This window comes from Uloborus diversus, chromosome 3, assembly GCF_026930045.1.
Source record: "Uloborus diversus isolate 005 chromosome 3, Udiv.v.3.1, whole genome shotgun sequence".
NCBI lineage: Eukaryota > Metazoa > Arthropoda > Arachnida > Araneae > Uloboridae > Uloborus > Uloborus diversus.
In genome coordinates, this window is record NC_072733.1 from 82,402,215 (window position 1) to 82,412,469 (window position 10,255).

A 10,255-nucleotide genomic window follows, 5' to 3' on the forward strand; every position below is an offset into this window, starting at 1 on the left:
TTTTTTAGTGGGAAAAATGTCAAATTTAATGCTAATAACGCAATTTTAGGCCAATATTTTACTCCTTTTTACAAAAAAGGAAGTATTGTATTCGTAAAAAGAATTTCACTCAAAAATCGACCTTAATTTCCATTTTGCTCACCCCCGAATGAATGTTAAGTTTTTTTTCGACCCGACCGCACGTGCATATATAACTAAGAACTTATAGACGCCCGAAATACCTATTTTGACGATTTCCGAGTTAATTACAACGAGTTTTCTCGTGACGTCTGTATGTACGTATGTGCGTATGTATGTCGCATAACTCAAGAACGGTTTGTCCTAGAAAGTTGAAATTTGGTACGTAGAATCCTAGTGGGGTCTAGTTGTGCACCTTCTCCTTTGGTTGCATTCGGGTGTTTCTAAAGGGGTCTTTTGCACCTTTTTTGGGGGAAATCATTGTTAATTTCGATGCAAACTCAAGTGGTGTTATAATTTGGCGGACACTTGGTGATATATCGCCAATCTCTTGGTCGCCAAGTTTTGTCGCCAACTTGGCGACAAATTTGGTGACTTTTATTCTTTTAATCTGGTTTCAATTTGGCCACTATTGGTGATATTTAGAAAATCACATTAAAATTGCTGATAATGGGGAATAACATTAAATTGGTGTAAAAGGAAGTCATGTGATGCGCACATCAGCTCGTTTAAGTTTAGGAAAGGGCGTAAGGAGATTCAAATCTAAAGTCTTAAAAGAAGTTTTGGAAATCTTTGGTGATGCAAAGGTGAGGAGACGGGGAGGGGGGGAGGACTTCTAAGAAAAAAGTTTTGAAACTGCAGTTTTAAAACTGTAAATTTATAGGCCATGCTTAAGGAACTTTGGGTTAGAATTCAGCGAATCATTTCACCCGCAAATGTTTTGAAGGTGAAGTATTAAAAACACTATTGTAAGGTAGTTTTTCCAGTGAGGCAATACGAGATATATCGCCCTTAAATGTTTCATAATTGAATTTTCAAGATTGTAGCTTTTAACTACCTTTACAGAAAGCTTTTAACTAGATTTACAGAAAGGAAACTCCGGGATCTTCAGGAAATTTTAAAAATTTTTTCTCCCTCAAAAATGTTTTAGCTATCTTTGATGATGTAAAGGGAAAATGAGGAGGGAGGAAATCCAGGCAAAAATATTGTTTATAAATGTTAAAAAAAAAAAAAAAGCTTTTTTTTTTGGTTGTAAGAAAATAAATATTTAAAGTATAATTTTCAGCATTGTTTTGTAAATTTTTAAATGTATATGTTTAAACAGTTGAATAAATTAATTTAAAAAAGATTGTGTTTGTTGACTATTATCTGTTTTCTACGATAAGGCACTTGACGCCGCCTTCGTCACGTTTTATCCGATGATTCTATTTCACTGCTTTCGGCAGAAGGCGTATTCGGATTACAGCATTTTGTCGTAAAAGCAGCAGTTTTCAAAATGTAAGAATAACGAAAGTAGCAACAGACAAGTGAAACTAGTGATGTAAAGGACACTAACTCTTTTTTTGCACATTAAAATGCACGCCAAAGTTAAGGTTGTCTAATTATCTCATTCACAAGCACGGAATATGTTTACCGATCACCCCCGCGTAAAATTGAGCTCTGCGTACGGGAAGGCGGGACGAAGTGCCTTCTCGAGGAAAACGGACAACAGATGTGTTTAATAAACTTAGTTCAATGTTATTATGTGCGTAAGTTTAAAGTATAAATCTAATGCGTATTTGAATTTTAGCTGTGTTAGTCAATGACTGTCGAACTTTATGTTTTCTTATGTTACATTGAAAATAATCACTCGCCACACTCACAATCTGGCTACTAAATGCCATACGTTAGAGACTAAATAAAACTCAACTGGTCACTAATTAAAAAATCAACCGGTCACAGATATTGCATTGTTGATTGTTTATATCCAAATAATTTCTATTTAATGAAAACCAAATTCGCTTTCCTGACCCTACCCCTCAAGAAGCAAGCGCAAACTTGCCAGATTGTACAAAAGGTTTGAAGCAACCTTTGGGAGGAGGGATGAAATTGCAGTTAGATCTAATATGCCAATATTTTCTTCCACAACTTGTATTTGGTTACAGTGTTTTTTAACTTCGCTGGAAAAATAGATCGATAAAAAGTTTTGGATAAAGTGGCTACCAATGATAAAAAGGGGCTACTAAACTAAAAGTGTATACCAGCCACTGACGACAAAGTAAGCATTTGAAATTTCAGGTCTAACTTGAGATAGTTTAACTTTTTATACAGCAGGCTGCATTTAAAGTATGTAAAGTTGCAAAAGTGTGGCTAGGAATTTTAATGAGCTCGAATATTATTCAACGAAAGTTGCAACATTAAATATCTATATCAAAACTTGTGCGTGTTTGTTTGTTTGTGTGTCTGTAACCCTATCTACTCCGAACTGGCAATGTCTACCAGGACCGGATGCAGAACATCCAGGGAAAACGATTTCGCCCTGTCTCACCCCTCTAAACCTAAAGAGGCCAGAAAAAGGATACGGACATCCAGTTCTGAGGATGGCCTGACACACTGGACACATTGGACGGCATTGGGCCACTGCGGATGGAAAACGGGGGTTGGCGAGCCAAGTGAGCAGAGGGTGGAACCACATAGTAATTCATATAAATCTTAAACTTTTTTCGTGGAAATGTTACACTATGTAACAGGTTTGAATTTCAGCTTTGTTTAAGTGCCATATTATCAACTATATTTTAATACAAAAGAAAATATCTTTAGAGTAAATATATTTAAAGTACTACAAGCAAATAAAATAAAACAAATGCCATGCCTAGTTTCTTTACATTTATTTGTGCATTTATTTATTGAGATAGTGAAAAGGATTTTATTTTAGTGATATTTTGATGTATCAAAAGGGAATAAATGAGTTCCGTGAAATGGATGTTTTTTTTTTTTTTTTTTTTTTTTTTTTTTTTTTTTTTGTGAACATTAAACACGACTATTAAATTATCTCACGCTGAAAAAAATATTATTGTTGATAATGTCTTGTAGACTTAATCATACTGAATGCTGAAGACAAACCAAACAGAAATACTTTCCATAAATTTTTCAGGAATGTATTCATACTCATTTAATAATTGCAATAGGAATTATTTTGTTTTCACCGAAAAGAAATGCGCATCGCGAGCATCAAAATAAGCATTTCGCTGACAAAAGGAAACTATTTAAACGATGGATTAAGAAAGAAAATTGTATAAAATATCTGTATCTGCATCAAGCTGCATCCAGTCGCATAGGTCTTCTTGGGGAGCCATCTTCCTCCCGCTGTTTGGCCTTGAGTAGAATCTCGGTGGTGGTGGTCTCACCCCTCTAAACCTAAAGAGGCCAGAAAAAGGATACGGACATCCAGTTCTGAGGATGGCCTGACACACTGGACACATTGGACGGCATTGGGCCACTGCGGATGGAAAACGGGGGTTGGCGAGCCAAGTGAGCAGAGGGTGGAACCACCTAGTAATTCATATAAATCTTAAACTTTTTTCGTGGAAATGTTACACTATGTAACAGGTTTGAATTTCAGCTTTGTTTAAGTGCCATATTATCAACTATATTTTAATACAAAAGAAAATATCTTTAGAGTAAATATATTTAAAGTACTACAAGCAAATAAAATAAAACAAATGCCATGCCTAGTTAAATTGATTACAATTAACTACTAAAAAAAAGCATTGTGAAATTTTACTGCATATTAAGCAGTTGCATTAGCAAGGATAAAATACTGTAAAAGCACTTATTTTCCCGAGTCATAATTTTAGCGACATAGAAGAAATCGACGATTTCGCTGATTAAAATTTCGCAAATGTTCCATTAACAGAATTAAAGTCTTCAAAAAATAAATAAATAAATGAATGAATAAACATTTCGCGAGGTTTAAATTTTCGCGATTATGACGTGCTGTGGAAAATCGCAAAAATAAGTGCTTTTAGAGTACTTAAAGTCATCAGTGAGAAGTTATCAATGAAATCAGTTTTAAAAAAAAAGTTACAACGATAAATTATAAAGTATAATGCATTACAAAATATAAAACTTTCAATAAAACATTAAAGGCTGAGAAAATGCAAATGATAGTATCTAAAAGGTAATCAAAATTGTCTTGTCAAGAAATTTTTTCTTTGATGTTTTTTAAAAACCACAAACCATAGCTTTTCATAGTATTATTACACGTTTGGACACGAAATTTCAGAATAAGTATTCATATTAATTACAATTATTAAGTATTAATATAAGAGTATCAACAGATTAAATTAGCTAGTATGTGCACTATTAAAATGTACGTATATGCCATTGAAAATCTAGTTTAAATAAAACCTCATCCATTGATAAATTAGTTTTAAATCTTAAAGTTCAAGCCTGCTGTCACAACACAGCCTGTAGTGACATTAAGCCTGTTGTCTCAACATATCCGAATTTAGTGCATGTTTATTAGTTCTAAAAATTTCTTTTATACTTGTGTAGCAAGTAATCTGGGAGGATATTAGTGCATCATGATTGTTCTAATACATATTCTAGAAGCTATACCATCATATATGCCGCAAATGACAGGAGTAAGTGTTCAAAAGCTTTTTTTTTTCTTTTTTTGACGCTGTCCTATAAGTGTTTAAAAAGAGCGTTAAATATAGTGCTGAACTAAATGCATGTTCCAAAAAGTGGTCTCTAAAGTGTTAGGAAAATCATTCCAAAAAAAAAAGTTCTAAGGAAGAGGACAAGAGTCCGTGTTCAAATAGTATTTTGAAAAGTAATCTCACAACGGTTCTAAAAACTATTCCAAAAAAAAAAAAAGTGTTCTCAAAAAAGGGTTGTAATATTTTCTGCTGCTTTGAGTATATATATATATATATATATATATATATATTTAAGACTTTTTTTTTCTTCGAGCAGAATAATCGCGTAAAAAACAATGAATCTTGCGTAGACACTCAAAACTATTATGCTAGTTTTGCTACATAAACTAATAGCTTACCGACGAAAAAACATAATCACGGCGCTTAAAGAAACACTAATTATCAATACACTAATGTGCACATCTAAATTTGTTTCCTTACTTACTACTCAGATACTTCAAACTCTTTAAAAACGCTAAAAAAGAGACGTTTTTGCATGCGTGGTTTATTTATTAAGGTGTAAACAAAAATTGTAAACATTCCTTTTAGAAGAAATATCCGTAAAAAACTTTCACTTTATAAGTATACTTTAAGTCATCGTGACAACTATATATATATATATATATATATATATATATATATATATATATATATATATATATATATTATATATATATATATATATATATATATATATATATATATATATATATATATATATATATATATATATAATGTAAATTGAGTGCTTTATACAGTTTGAATTTCTGAAAATATTCCTATAATTAAATAACAGTTACTCAGTTTTTGAGAATGACCTCTACCAAATTTTCTACCAAGCAATAACTTTATCGTTACACGTAAAAGTGCATTTTTCCTTTTCTTTCGGTTTTTATGATTTCATTGCGCTAAAGTGTTTGGCATGGGTCCACTTCCTCCCCTGCCATTTCTAGGTCATAAAATAAGAGTAGGGCCCCGGGAGAACATTCCATTTAAATATTCTTTTGGTCCCTTAAGTCGGTCACAAAAATACATTTTTTTTACTTGGTTTTGCTTTGAACTTCCTCATTTACTATTATTTTTTGCCATCTTACTGCCCTACTTTATAAGAATAAAATGTGATTTTTGCTGCTTAAATTCAACTTCGATCTTTCAAAGGTAGATATGTTATCTTTAGGGTAGGACCGACCAGTGAATGAACAGTTAAGCGCAATTTCATTTTTTAAAAATCCTAGGAATTTTAAATTCTATACTACACAGATCGTGATAGCTAAAACATTTTAATTGATCTATGTAAATATCTCTAAAAAATCGCGGGAGCTTAAATGGTACCGCTTCCGCCTTTTTTTAGGTGTTTAAAGAAAAAATGGCACAACGACCCAGTGAATGAACACTTCGAACCAGTAAATGAACACAAATTGGTCCAGTGAATAAACATGATAAATTTTGATTCAAAAAGAAACTAAGTTTCTTTGAGATCTATCTATCTATCTATATAACTAGCTATATCCATCTATATATCTATCTATCTACATATATATATATATATATATATATATATATATATATGAACTTATCTATCTATCTATCGATCAATTTATCTATCTGTCTATCTACTTATCTATCTATCTATCTACCTAACTATCTACCTATTTATCTGTCTGTACATCTAAATATCTACCAATCTATTATCCTAATCAATCTATTTATCTATCTATCTACCTGCTTTTTTACCTGTCTATCTATCTACCTGTCTATCTATCTAGCTCCTTATCAGTATATCTACCTATCTATATCTATCCACCAATCTATATCTATCGATCTATCTACGTGTCTATATATCTACCTACTATCTCTCTCTATATCAGTCTCTCTACCTAGCTATCTATCTCTATATTAGTCTCTCTATCTACCTACTTATTCTATCTCTATATTCATTTACCTATATACCTATTTACCTCTCATTTTTATAAATCTATCTCTATATCTTCGTCTATCTATTTATCTATCTATCTATATACAAACATATCTACATATCTACCTATCTATTCTCTCTCTTTGTATATATATTTCTCTTTCTCTATCTCTCTATCTGCCTGCGTATCTATCAAGGGAGATAAAGATATAGAAAGATAGATGTAGGTAGGTAGGTTAATAAACAGATAGAGATATAGATAGATAAAAGATAAAACTCAGTAAAAAGTGCATTGTTTACCGAGACAAAAATAAAGAAATTATAAAATATATAATGAAATACATAAATAAATAAGCATATAAAACTATCTGCATTACAAAAAAGTATGAAAATGAAAATATCTCAAAGAAACTTCAAATTTCTTTTTAAATCAAAAGAAATTTTGCCATTGTTCATTCACTGGATTTTTGCAATTTTTCGTACCCAGTGACTGAACACCAATCTACCTGAAAATCTACGCATTCTGCATTGACTGAAACAATTTAAATCCATAGCCTAAATATGTATACTTAATTTTTCTTTCGCAGAGTTAAAAAATAAAATTCACCGATAAAAATAATATGTATCAAAATAATTGCTATCACGAAACCAGCCTTATTATTTTGAAAGAGAGAAAGAACGATTCACGGCAGTAAAAAATTCAAATTTTTTCCAGGAAAAAAATACGTATCCAAAGTAACCAATCAGGTGTCAGATAGCTTAGAATATCAATAAAGAACGCTTTTGTAGTGAATTTATTGAGAAAAAATTTTTTTGGAAGCTTATTTTTTTTTTTTTTTTAAATGACGCGCTGTTCATTCACTAGGTGGTGTTCACTCACTGGTCGGTCTACCCTACAAAGTTGCAACATATTTTAAGAAGTTAAAATAAAATCTTTTAAATGGTTTTTTATCAAATTTATTTCCTCGAGAAATAAGAATTTAAGTAAGAGCTGTCAAATTGTACTTTGTTAGTGACATATTAAACAAAAAACAACTTAAGTGAAAATAACAATACGAAATTAAATGCTCGTGCTATGACCGATGAAAATTTGTTTTCAAGCCAAAAAATGTTAACTTATGCAAGGTGACGTACTGACAAAAGCTGTTTTGTCCGATGTTTCTTCATCCGCAAGTTAATAGCTTCTATCATAAAAAAAGGTTCTTGTAGCCCCGAGACATGAGTATGCAATTTTTTGTTGTTATTTTGTGCATTTTAGGTTTTTGTTAATCTTTCAATAATAAAAGTGTTGAAAATAATATCTGAAACACATTTCCTAGATTAGATCCATTCATAGAAACTAGATATTGTAACTACTGATATAAAATATTTGTTTTTACTTTTTGTTGTGAACACATATTCCTAAAGTTTTGAAATCAATTGAAAAGGGAATTTGAAATTTAACTGTTTGGTGAAAAAAGTTCCATCAAGTTGAATATGCTTTGAAAATTAAGTGGTAATACTCATTTTATCACATGATTACTCGCACAAAACTTAAGTTAAAGTACTGTAAATCTGATATTACCCCCCCCCCCCCCAAAAAAAGGTGACAAAGTAAAACAAATATTTAAAACTTTTTTTCTGTTCAAGAAAAGAACTATTCCAAATAAACGCTTTAATATTTCATTTATTCAAAGATGTCAGCTTTAAGATCTGTTTATTTGATATCAGCATTAAGGCACTTCACCTTAATTCTTGAAAATGGAAACTGAAAAATCAGTTTTACACATAAATGTTATTACAAAACTAAAGTTCTGAAAATTAAATCTTAAAATAAAATTGTACGTATAAATGTGTATATGAAATTAACTGCCTGAAAATACAAAGTGACAAGAAATGACTTTAACACACATGGTAAATTATAATTTTAATACTAATGAAAACATTACGAACAAACTTCAAAATAAATACGAATACATTATTTCGTCTAATATATTTACAAATTTTCAAAGTTACTAACTTTAGCCTTGATACACAGCTTTAAAAGTGTCACAAAATTTTCGGTTATGGGCAGCACAACTCATTTACTGATATTTTAACTCATTCCTCCCATAAGGGTTTGTTTGAGGATGCCAAAATTTGTTAATTTGTAAATATATTAGACGAAATAATGTATTCTTATTTATTTTGAAGTTTGGTCGTAATATTTTCATAGGTATTAAAATTATAATATATCACGTGTGTTCAAGTTATTTCTTGCCACCGTGTGAAATACGATACTTGATTTTCACATGTAAGTTTTATTCAATTGAATTCTTGAAACTGGAATATGATGTTGTATTTAACATGTAAAGATTTATATGAAATTAAATATTTGGAATTAAAATTTGATATTTAATTTTTATGTACATATTATTCGTGAAGCTAAGTTTAAAAAATAGTACCACATAACTGATTTAATCAAATCAATATTGTTTGACCGCGGATCCACGGAGATGAAATTGTAGGAATGTTCCCCTCCTAATATTCTAGTTGAATCTGGGGATTCCAGCTAACATGTCTCTGTAACTGATGACCTAACTCAATCATTCTTCCAGAAACAGCCCTTAAGCAAAAATATTCTAAAAGAACTCGAGTCTTAGCATCTCCCTTTGGGAAAATATGTTGGCTTTGGAATTGATGGATGCTCGTTCAGTATGACCCGAGACAACAAGGAAGCTGTTTAGGAAATCCTAACATTGGAAAAAAAATTAAATAATGCCCCCATGTATAACCATAAGCTTAATCTAAGTATTTCTCAGTCAGCTAAAGTAGCAAGTATTGAAAAAAAAACTATTTGTTTGACCAAAGTTATAAACTCATTCCTTTTGTCTCCTGGATGAGATTCAGATCTCAATGCCTACACTAAACAGTACTGAAGCATCCATTTAAAACAAGATGGATTAAGATGCATTATGGAATTTTCCACTTTATTGCACGCTTTATATTGATAGATGATATTCTGAATGAAATCAGGGAGTGGACGACTACAATTTTAGCGGGAAAAGCTGCAGAATGGCACACCCAGGAGTAATGTGTGATCCTGGATTCATCGTAAGTCTGTTTTGTCTAAGTGACACACTTTATATTGTACTCAGTACTTTTCCTTTAAGTATTATATTACAAAAGGAGAGTCTTTACCCAGAAAAAATAGCACATGTTGTGAGATATTTATTCAAGAACTCGAATTGCGACGTTAAAATTCAGAAAAAAAATTTGAGAAGATTTTTTGTGATATAATCAAAACGACCAAGATGTAATATTGAGATGAAGAAGCTCATAAGGATGCGGATTTTCAAACTGAGATCTGCATCGCAAGTGCGATAAAGCTTTTAAAAACCATCATTATTTAAGCTACGAAAAAGCATGTTGAAAGAAAAAAAGAAAAGGGGGGGGGGAGAACACTTCTAGAAAATTAGAAAAAATCTATCTCTTAGTGTATCTATTCACCTTTTACTTCAATTTCTAATAATCTCTTTTATTGGTTTTCCTTGGGGGTTCTCATGCTCAAGTGCACTTTAAGAGAAGCTGCCACTGAAACTAGATATGAGATAAATAATATCCAAAGAAACGAATCAACCTTCCTCATAGCTTGTTTCGGAATGTTGGTTCATGTTCTATTCCTATTAAAATAAATAGTTAATATTCCAAATATCTAAGTGAGAAATACCTAGGACATAAA